We start from the raw sequence: 8,972 nt of genomic DNA on the forward strand, positions 1-8,972 counted from the left end.
TGTGTGTGTGTGTGTGTGTGTGTGTACTTGTTTATGCTACATTGATGGGAATGGTCTGCAGTCCCCATGAGATCAGTATAAAAGCAATAGAAGTCTATTGAAAGTCCCCACAATTCACAGAAACCTAATGTGTGTGTCTGTGTGTGTGCGAGTGTAGGCCTAAATCCATTATTATTACTACCTTAATTTGAATATATTTTCATATAATATTTTGGTTATATTTTTTGTCTACAGTATAACGAAAATATAAAAGACAATTAATGTTAATAACCTGTTGTTTTAGTAATATCACACTGTGAGTCTATATGCAGGACAATGTACAACTCATTTTATATTTATATGGGGGTCCTATCAAAATGAATGAATTAATTAATGACTACCCCTACCATATTTGATCCAGATTAGTCTTTCTCAGTCGTGACCTTGCTTGTAGCCAATGGGTTAGGTTTCTAATAGGCTATAATAATAATAATACGTTTTATTTATAAGGCGCTGTACAAGGAGAAAACAACTAAACATACAATTGGGATTTAACCAAGTGGCAAATTTTCTCGTTTCTTGTGGCACAAATAAATCGGTTTCCTCTGCTTTCCGACTAGGCGAGCGACCTGCAACCGAATGTAGGTCTCGTTTGATGCCGATAGGGGGCCAGCGGGCTCCGCCGTTAATGAACCGGACGCGCGTGCAGGGCCCGGGGTGTTCGGTACGGCAAGGAATAATGCCAGTGGAAGAGGAATCGCGGAGGTGTACACTCGGCAGCGAGGGGTACGGGGGGAGAGAGAGAGAGAGAGAGAGAGGAGCTCCAGCGTGTTTTTTTCCTCTCTCGCTCTCATTACAAAAGGCAGGACATTATTCATACAGACTGGCCGAGGGCTGAGGGGAGATAATGATAGACAGACAGAGAGAGAGAGAGGAAGAGAGAAAGTGAGGGAAAGAGAGAGAGAGAGAGAGAGCGCGTGAGTGAGCGGGAGGGAGGAGGAGGAAGAGAACGAGTGAAATAGAAGGAGGGAGGAAGAGAGGAAAGACGGGAGAAGATGCCGTGCAGTTTGGTGGAGCGCATAAGCGTCTTTCTGGATGATTTTTTTGATGGATGATGCGTTTGGACTTGTGAAATGTGGTGGTAATTTTTGTGTCGACATTTTTGTTGGGCTTTAAAGGGCATTTTATAGTCTTGTCCGTAGGGATACATGACTGATTCGTCATATTCATAACGCGCAAAATATACGCATCTAAAATCAAATTTAGAATTTTAATTGGGGTGCAATTTGCTATCGCCAATGTTTTGTTTTGAGCTATACTTATGTCTTATTGGCCTTTAATGAGTTTTACAAGATTATATTTGTATTTTACTGTTCGTTTATGACTGGTCAGTTTTGAAACAAGATTTTGCTTAGTAGCCTATCTGTTTATCTGTTTGACATGAAATAGTCGCACATTATCAGGATAGTGTTTTGAAAATTATAAAAACACTTTACCTGTGTTATGCAAATTATAGCTTACAATTACTTTACGCGGAGTCAACTTTAAGAATATAGGTAAATTTTGGGTCGCGAAATATTTTGTCGCCCATGACACATTTTAAACGTATTTTTAAAGTATTTTTAAATGTTCTGTGGAATGTGAATCTATAATACATTTTTGATGAACAATAATATGTTTTACGTTTTGTTTATGAACCGTCCGATACTGACACTAATAACTGCGTTGGAGCTGCGTACTGTTGTTAGGGTTACCGCCTCGCCACGTCTTTTCGCTTGCGACTATTTAGCGACAGTTGAAAATACGTAGGCTACTCTAAATAACTGGTAATCTAACTTTTATGGTTAAAAATGTTGTTTAAAAGAACGTGTGTGTACGCTACTTTTAAGGTCCCCCATCTTTTTATATTTTACGCACTTGTTGTGATGCTTGCAGACATAGGCTACTCCCCCAAGACTCCTATAATTCCCTTGTAGGTAAATGACAAACCACTTAAACGCATGTAAAAAGTATTAGAAATATTATTAGAAACATGTTTGATTGGGTTCTAGTACAGTTATCATAGTTCAGCTATTACTTAAAAAAGGTGTCAGTCCTTTGCTGCTGCTATGTCTTATTAATATGTTATATATATATATATATATATATATATATGTTTGGATGGCAAATCTTGTGGTATAGTATTTATTACTCTCTTGTGAATTCTTAGATTTGTTCTCTGATTTGTAAAACATGAAGCGGATTGTTCCGTTTTGACTTGCAGAGACAACATTGCATGGTATTGTAAATGATTAAGTTCCTCATTGGATATAGACTTGTTCCTTTGTAGAAGTTTAGTGACATTCACTATTGTACATGACATTAAACAACCTTTATTGCACTGGCGCTGTGCATTTTTCTGTAAATTTGGATTCTCTACCTAAACTAACAAAGCTGAAGCTGAAAAACAGGGAACATTGTAAAGGTCTCTGTAAAGTATGAAACAAATTTTGTCAAGACATCAGGGTTGTTTGCAGTTTACAACTATTTGCAAGTTGATATAAAATAGATTAATTTGTACAAAGTTATTTTCTACAAATCTAAGATGATCCATCAGTAATGTTAGGTTAATATTAGAATAACTGCAAGTGAACACGGTTTCATAATTGAAACATTAATTAGATAATTTGTGATGTTGAGTTCCGTTCTTCGCAGGTGAGAAAATACAGTCTTAAATCATTTTTCTGACTGACTTAATACGTACCTGGAAGTATACATTAACACCTTTCTCAATACTATTTAGAAAAAAGCTAAATTCTGTATGTATTTAAATAAATAACACTTTCTTAACACTTTTAAATAAATAACACTCTCTACGAATATTTAAATGCGATCATCTTAATCTTTCCAGTACAGAGTTGTATATTTTAATTTCTTTAGTGTCAGATATTATGACATACAAACTGGCTGTAGTGTAGCATCTGTACAGATACGTGAGACAACATGAGAGTGACATTGCATGTCCATTTTCCACCCAAAGTCAAATCTCATTTAATCAGCTGTTTTATTTCTGCAGTGCAAGCGATCACAGGGCTGTAATGTTTTGTCTGGAAGATAAAAGTTGTTGGATGGGACTAATTTAAATGCAGAGATCCCTGCTGGGATCTTAATTGATGATTTGTGTCGCGGGACAAGCTGCCCAGGGGCAAAACTGCAAACACAAAATACTCCAACTTTATTTGCATATTCCCCTTCTCCACATTACGAGCAAATTACAATCTGAGGTTCAATACTGCAGGACCCAGAGCTGTTTTGGTCTAATCACTAATAAAATGACTCAGTCGCCCTAAATGAGGGAAGTAAACTGAGCAAACAGAAGATTGTAAACCAATTGTAATGCTTCTTGACTTGCATAAAGCTATTTAGAAAATTGTCTTCCGTTCTAATGTGTCGTTTTTGATGCCAACCAAATACGTCCACAGCACTAATAATTTAAATGGCCATTTTCAACAGGGCTCATTTGGATTTTCAGATCTTACACATGTTGTTTGTCTGTTGACAGTTAATGAGATACTCGTTGTATCTGCACAAAATTAAAAAAATCCAGGCTCAAATGAGAATTATTCATCAGCCTGTAGTCTGCTGGGGTCTTGTGTGTTCAAGGTGAAACAATATGAGGCTACATTGTTCTTCGCTCTTCTTAGATGCACAGAGACAGAGCTGTGTTGTTACAGGCTTCCACCGCTAAGCCTTTGCTGATCCTGATGGCTCTCTGAGGAACGTGGGCCTGTTATTGCCATTGGACGGCTGTGTGTCCAAATGACTTCGCTGCTCTCCTACCGCTAGGCACGGCGGTCAAACTCCTCTCCTGGGACCTGGAGGTAGGGGAAGATTTGCTTGATTTACACATGTGCAGGCACTTAACGGTCACCCGTATGCTGCCGCTCACATCACAGGCCGTGCTGTTTTCATGTCACCCTGGCCTTGGAGAGACGTGGCATGATATGTTGGAACTGACGTTGATTTGATTTACGAGAAAACACAGACTTGGATTCGCCAGTCTCCAAAAAGAAGCAATGATCTGATGTTAACAAATGTGATGAAGTTGTCCTTTTGTGTGCATGTCAGCACTTGTCACACACTTAAATAGATGCCGCCAAATAACAAATGACTTGATGAAAATCTGCCCTTGACTATCCTTGTTCTCATGTCTATATCTGCAGCATTTAAAACAGCTTGAACAAAATAATAGATAAAAATAGATTAATAAATGTCTATTGAAGTTGAAAATAAAATCAAGAAAAGGCAGGAATTTTTAGCACTAAAACTCATAACTTGTTCCACGCAGTTTGTGCTACACACATGAGTGGTACAGTACCAGAAATTGTATGACTTATTCAAAAAAGAGAGCTATTTATTTTAGTATCATTGAGATACTAATATAAATTTAATTAATATTTTAATCAGTTTTTATGTTTATGTTTTTAATTTAAATTTTTAAAGTTTTAGCAATTTTGTTGTGTTTTTTTTTTTAGTTATTGTAGTACATTATGTTTATTAAAACGAGCAATGTAGCCTTGGCAACTATTTGAAATATTTTTGTATTTTTATTAACATTTATTTTATTTCAAGTAAAGATTTTTTTTAATGGTTTTAGTTTTAGTTAACTATAATAACTCTGTCTGGCAGGTCATCAAACAGGGTCCATGTCCTTAAAAAGTTAAATTTTAGGTCATAAAAATCTCAAATATCCTAAATGATATAAGAAAAGTCATAATTATCATTATAAGAGGTTTAAAAAAAAAAAAAGAAAAAAAAAAAAAGAATCACGATATGGCTGCATTTGTAAAAAAATGTATTATTTGGTCTATAATGTTGTTTAAATCATTGTTTTTACAGCCATTTACAGTAATTTTATTTGTGCATGTCTTAAAAAGGTCTTAAATTGATTTTAAAAACTAGAAACCAGAATATCATATTGTGATTTGTGGGTGGGATCTTTTGAATTTGACCATTGAGTACCTAGCAACACCTTAGCATAACAATCACCAATGAATTGCAGTGACATTTGAACCAGTGGGCGATTTTTAAAAATAATACTAATAAAGTATTATTATCTCATGCAAATGACAGACAAAGTTGTTCATAAGAACAGGAATAATTACTTCACCAGGATCAAAAGCAGAGTCAAATTAGCAGCAGCTTATTATTAATTCTGAATTTAAAAACCTTGAACAACACTGTAAACCTTCAAGTGCCTTTGTTCTTATCTCTAGTGGAATGCTGATAATCCAAATAAATGTACTCAGCGTCACTGAGGGAAATATGAACACTTCCTCCAAATCCTGAATTTATTATATTTCTGAGTTGTTTCTCAGAAAAGATGAAGGTTGAAAATATTTTATTTGAATTCTGTTTGAGATCAAAGTAGGAAAAAAAAACCTACCCAAGACCAATTCATATCTTTCCCCCCCTCTAAATATATACATATATGCATGAGTATAATAACTAGTCAAATTAAAATAATGTGCTAGAGGCAGGAGAGTGCTTGACTAAGGTTGAGAGAGAATGATGTTTAATATTTTCTCTATTAGAGCGTGCATGAGAATTGTAGTTCTCACATGTTTTACACATTTCATATGTTAGTGTCATTTGGCGTGACTGGAGAGAGATAGATGTTCTGCAGCAGTGCATTGTGTGCATTTCGCTCTCCTGTCTTTTGGAGAGCAGCGTTTTTATTAGAGCTGAAATAGTGCATTGAATTCTCATCTATTACTGTAAAAGCCATCTTCTCCGAAAGTGGCATCTCGCTCCATCCCGTTTCAATGACATCATTCATAAATGCATGTTTTTCTCCCATTCACACTTCCTGCTCTGTCCTCTGGAGCATTCAAACACAGACCACCATTGATTCAAACCACCTGATTTCATTTGGACCTTTGACACTGGGCTATATCGGAGTTTCCTCTCCCGCTGATCTATTTGTGCATCTTTTGTTGCGTTTCGAACAGAACCCCCCACGTTTCCATCATCCTCTTTCAAGCTCAGAGCCATTGAAAGGCATTGATCGGTAGCTGTATGTGTGCGAAATGCCTGTAATGGCGTCAGTACATGACAGAATCACTTAACAGCAAGGACTGAGTTATTATTTTCCTTTTATTAATGCATTGGAATGGTTTTCCTTATATAGATGGTGAGTGACTCCTGAATAGCGTCTAATTCACTCGTCTAATTAAAAGGATTATTAATGCATATCAATCCAGATAAATGGATCTGAGTTTTATTTGCAAAGTGGTATATCTCAGCTAGTTTTATTGGCCTGTTGCCTTTTTTTTTTGTTGCTTTCTAATAAAATGCATTGGAACAGAGCAGCCTCTGGGACGTCATAAAGCACCTGGCTTCCTGGTGGCTTTTGCCGCAATCTTTGATTTACAACTTGCAGTTTTTCTGCTTGAAAACTATGTGTCTTCCTTTATTTATTTATTTAAACCGAGACTACTAATTCCAATTTAGTTTGGATATTTTAGAGCCTACTAATCCTTTGAATAGTCCATTAATGCTATAAATCTATAAAGTGATCTATAAATAATATATATGTTGTATAGAAAATATTACATTTTTTTTCCTTTGATTTTTGAGAAAACACTTGGTGCTTAATTAAATTTATCATCAAAAGCACTTAAATTAACACCTGCACTACCAAATGTTCCTTAATACACTGAAAAATTGGTGAAAGAAGCAATTTTCAATGACAAATTACTAGTAAATTTCACAAACAATTACAAAGAAATGGCAAGTAACACACTGAATTAACCTCTAAAATTGTAAGTAGAAAAACTTTAATGATTTATTCATTTAAAATGTTGTAGCTAATAGGAATCCCTGAAATTATAGCAGATATTTTAAGACAGAAGACATATTCTCAGTTTTATTCAAATTGATGACATTGTTTTTTAGTATTAATACTTTTTAAAATTTGTTTATTTATTTATTTAATTATGATAGCCACTGAAAGACTATTTAATAAAATAAAAAACTAAGTTGCAAGGAATTTTAGGCTTCCCATCCCCTTCGGACAGATCCACTGTAGTCCAAAAGCCATTCAAACACAGACCACCATTGATTCAAACCACCTGATTTCATTTGGACCTTTGACACTGGGCTATATCGGAGTTTCCTCTCCCGCTGATCTATTTGTGCATCTTTTGTTGCGTTTCGAACAGAACCCCCCACGTTTCCATCATCCTCTTTCAAGCTCAGAGCCATTGAAAGGCATTGATCGGTAGCTGTATGTGTGCGAAATGCCTGTAATGGCGTCAGTACATGACAGAATCACTTAACAGCAAGGACTGAGTTATTATTTTCCTTTTATTAATGCATTGGAATGGTTTTCCTTATATAGATGGTGAGTGACTCCTGAATAGCGTCTAATTCACTCGTCTAATTAAAAGGATTATTAATGCATATCAATCCAGATAAATGGATCTGAGTTTTATTTGCAAAGTGGTATATCTCAGCTAGTTTTATTGGCCTGTTGCCTTTTTTTTTTGTTGCTTTCTAATAAAATGCATTGGAACAGAGCAGCCTCTGGGACGTCATAAAGCACCTGGCTTCCTGGTGGCTTTTGCCGCAATCTTTGATTTACAACGTGCAGTTTTTCTGCTTGAAAACTGTGTCTTCCTTTATTTATTTATTTCAACCGAGACTACTAATTCCAATTTAGTTTGGATATTTTAGAGCCTACTAATCCTTTGAATAGTCCATTAATGCTATAAATCTATAAAGTGATCTATAAATAATATATATGCTGTATAGAAAATATTACATTTTTTTCCCTTTGATTTTTGAGAAAACACTTGGTGCTTAATTAAATTTATCATCAAAAGCACTTAAATTAACACCTGCACTACCAAATGTTCCTTAATACACTGAAAAATTGGTGAAAGAAGCAATTTTCAATGACAAATTACTAGTAAATTTCACAAACAATTACAAAGAAATGGCAAGTAACACACTGAATTAACCTCTAAAATTGTAAGTAGAAAAACTTTAATGATTTATTCATTTAAAATGTTGTAGCTAATAGGAATCCCTGAAATTATAGCGGATATTTTAAGACAAAAGACATATTCTCAGTTTTATTCAAATTGATGATTGTTTTTTAGTATTAATACTTTTTAAAATTTGTTTATTTATTTATTTAATTATGATAGCCACTGAAAGACTATTTAATAAAATATTAAGAGATATTTTTAGGAGGGAAATGCAGACAAACTGCAGTGAATTGTTTTCCATAAGTGAGGGGGGAATGGATTTGGGAATGTGCGGAAAGCTGTGTGGCCCACAGTGACCGCTTTGATCTCAATGGAGATTCATTCTCAGTTTTATTCAAATTGATGACATTGTTTTTTAGTATTAATACTTTTTAAAATTTGTTTATTTATTTATTTAATTATGATAGCCACTGAAAGACTATTTAATAAAATAAAAAACTAAGTTGCAAGGAATTTTAGGCTTCCCTTCCCCTTCGGACAGATCCACTGTAGTCAAAAAGCCTACCAGGAACATTTTTAGGAGATATTTTTAGGAGGGAAATGCAGACAAACTGCAGTGAATTGTTTTCCATAAGTGAGGGGGGAATGGATTTGGGAATGTGTGGAAAGCTGTGTGGCCCACAGTGACCGCTTTGATCTCAATGGAGATTCGTTTTTGTACTAATATTGTAGCTCAAAATGTCTCTAAGAGCAAAATGATACAGGAGTTCTAGCATCAATAAAAACATGCTTTTCTCAAGGGAGGCTCTTAGTATTATTGTACCACACTGGTTGCAGAATAGTCTTATGAAGTGTTGCAATCAGGGCCGTTTCTAGGCATAGGCGAGCTAGGCGGTCGCCTAGGGCGCCACCAGCTGAAGGGGCGCCAATGAGCGCACGTACTGGCCCTTTTAGCAGGGGTGTGATAAAGAGTGGCACGGTCACCCTGAAATATGACTGCCGCCCCCACTGGATCCCCCA

General features: G+C 35.5%; 1 pseudogene; it reads left to right on the forward strand.

The window, feature by feature from the left end:
* Nucleotides 1–3,712: 3,712 nt before the first annotated feature.
* LOC107751393 (homeobox protein PKNOX2-like) overlaps nucleotides 3,713–8,972 on the forward strand; it is a 65,794-nt pseudogene continuing 60,534 nt past the window's right edge.

The sequence above is a fragment of the Sinocyclocheilus rhinocerous genome, unplaced genomic scaffold (genome assembly GCF_001515625.1).
Source record: "Sinocyclocheilus rhinocerous isolate Xijiao unplaced genomic scaffold, SAMN03320098_v1.1 scaffold1624, whole genome shotgun sequence".
Classification (NCBI taxonomy): domain Eukaryota; kingdom Metazoa; phylum Chordata; class Actinopteri; order Cypriniformes; family Cyprinidae; genus Sinocyclocheilus; species Sinocyclocheilus rhinocerous.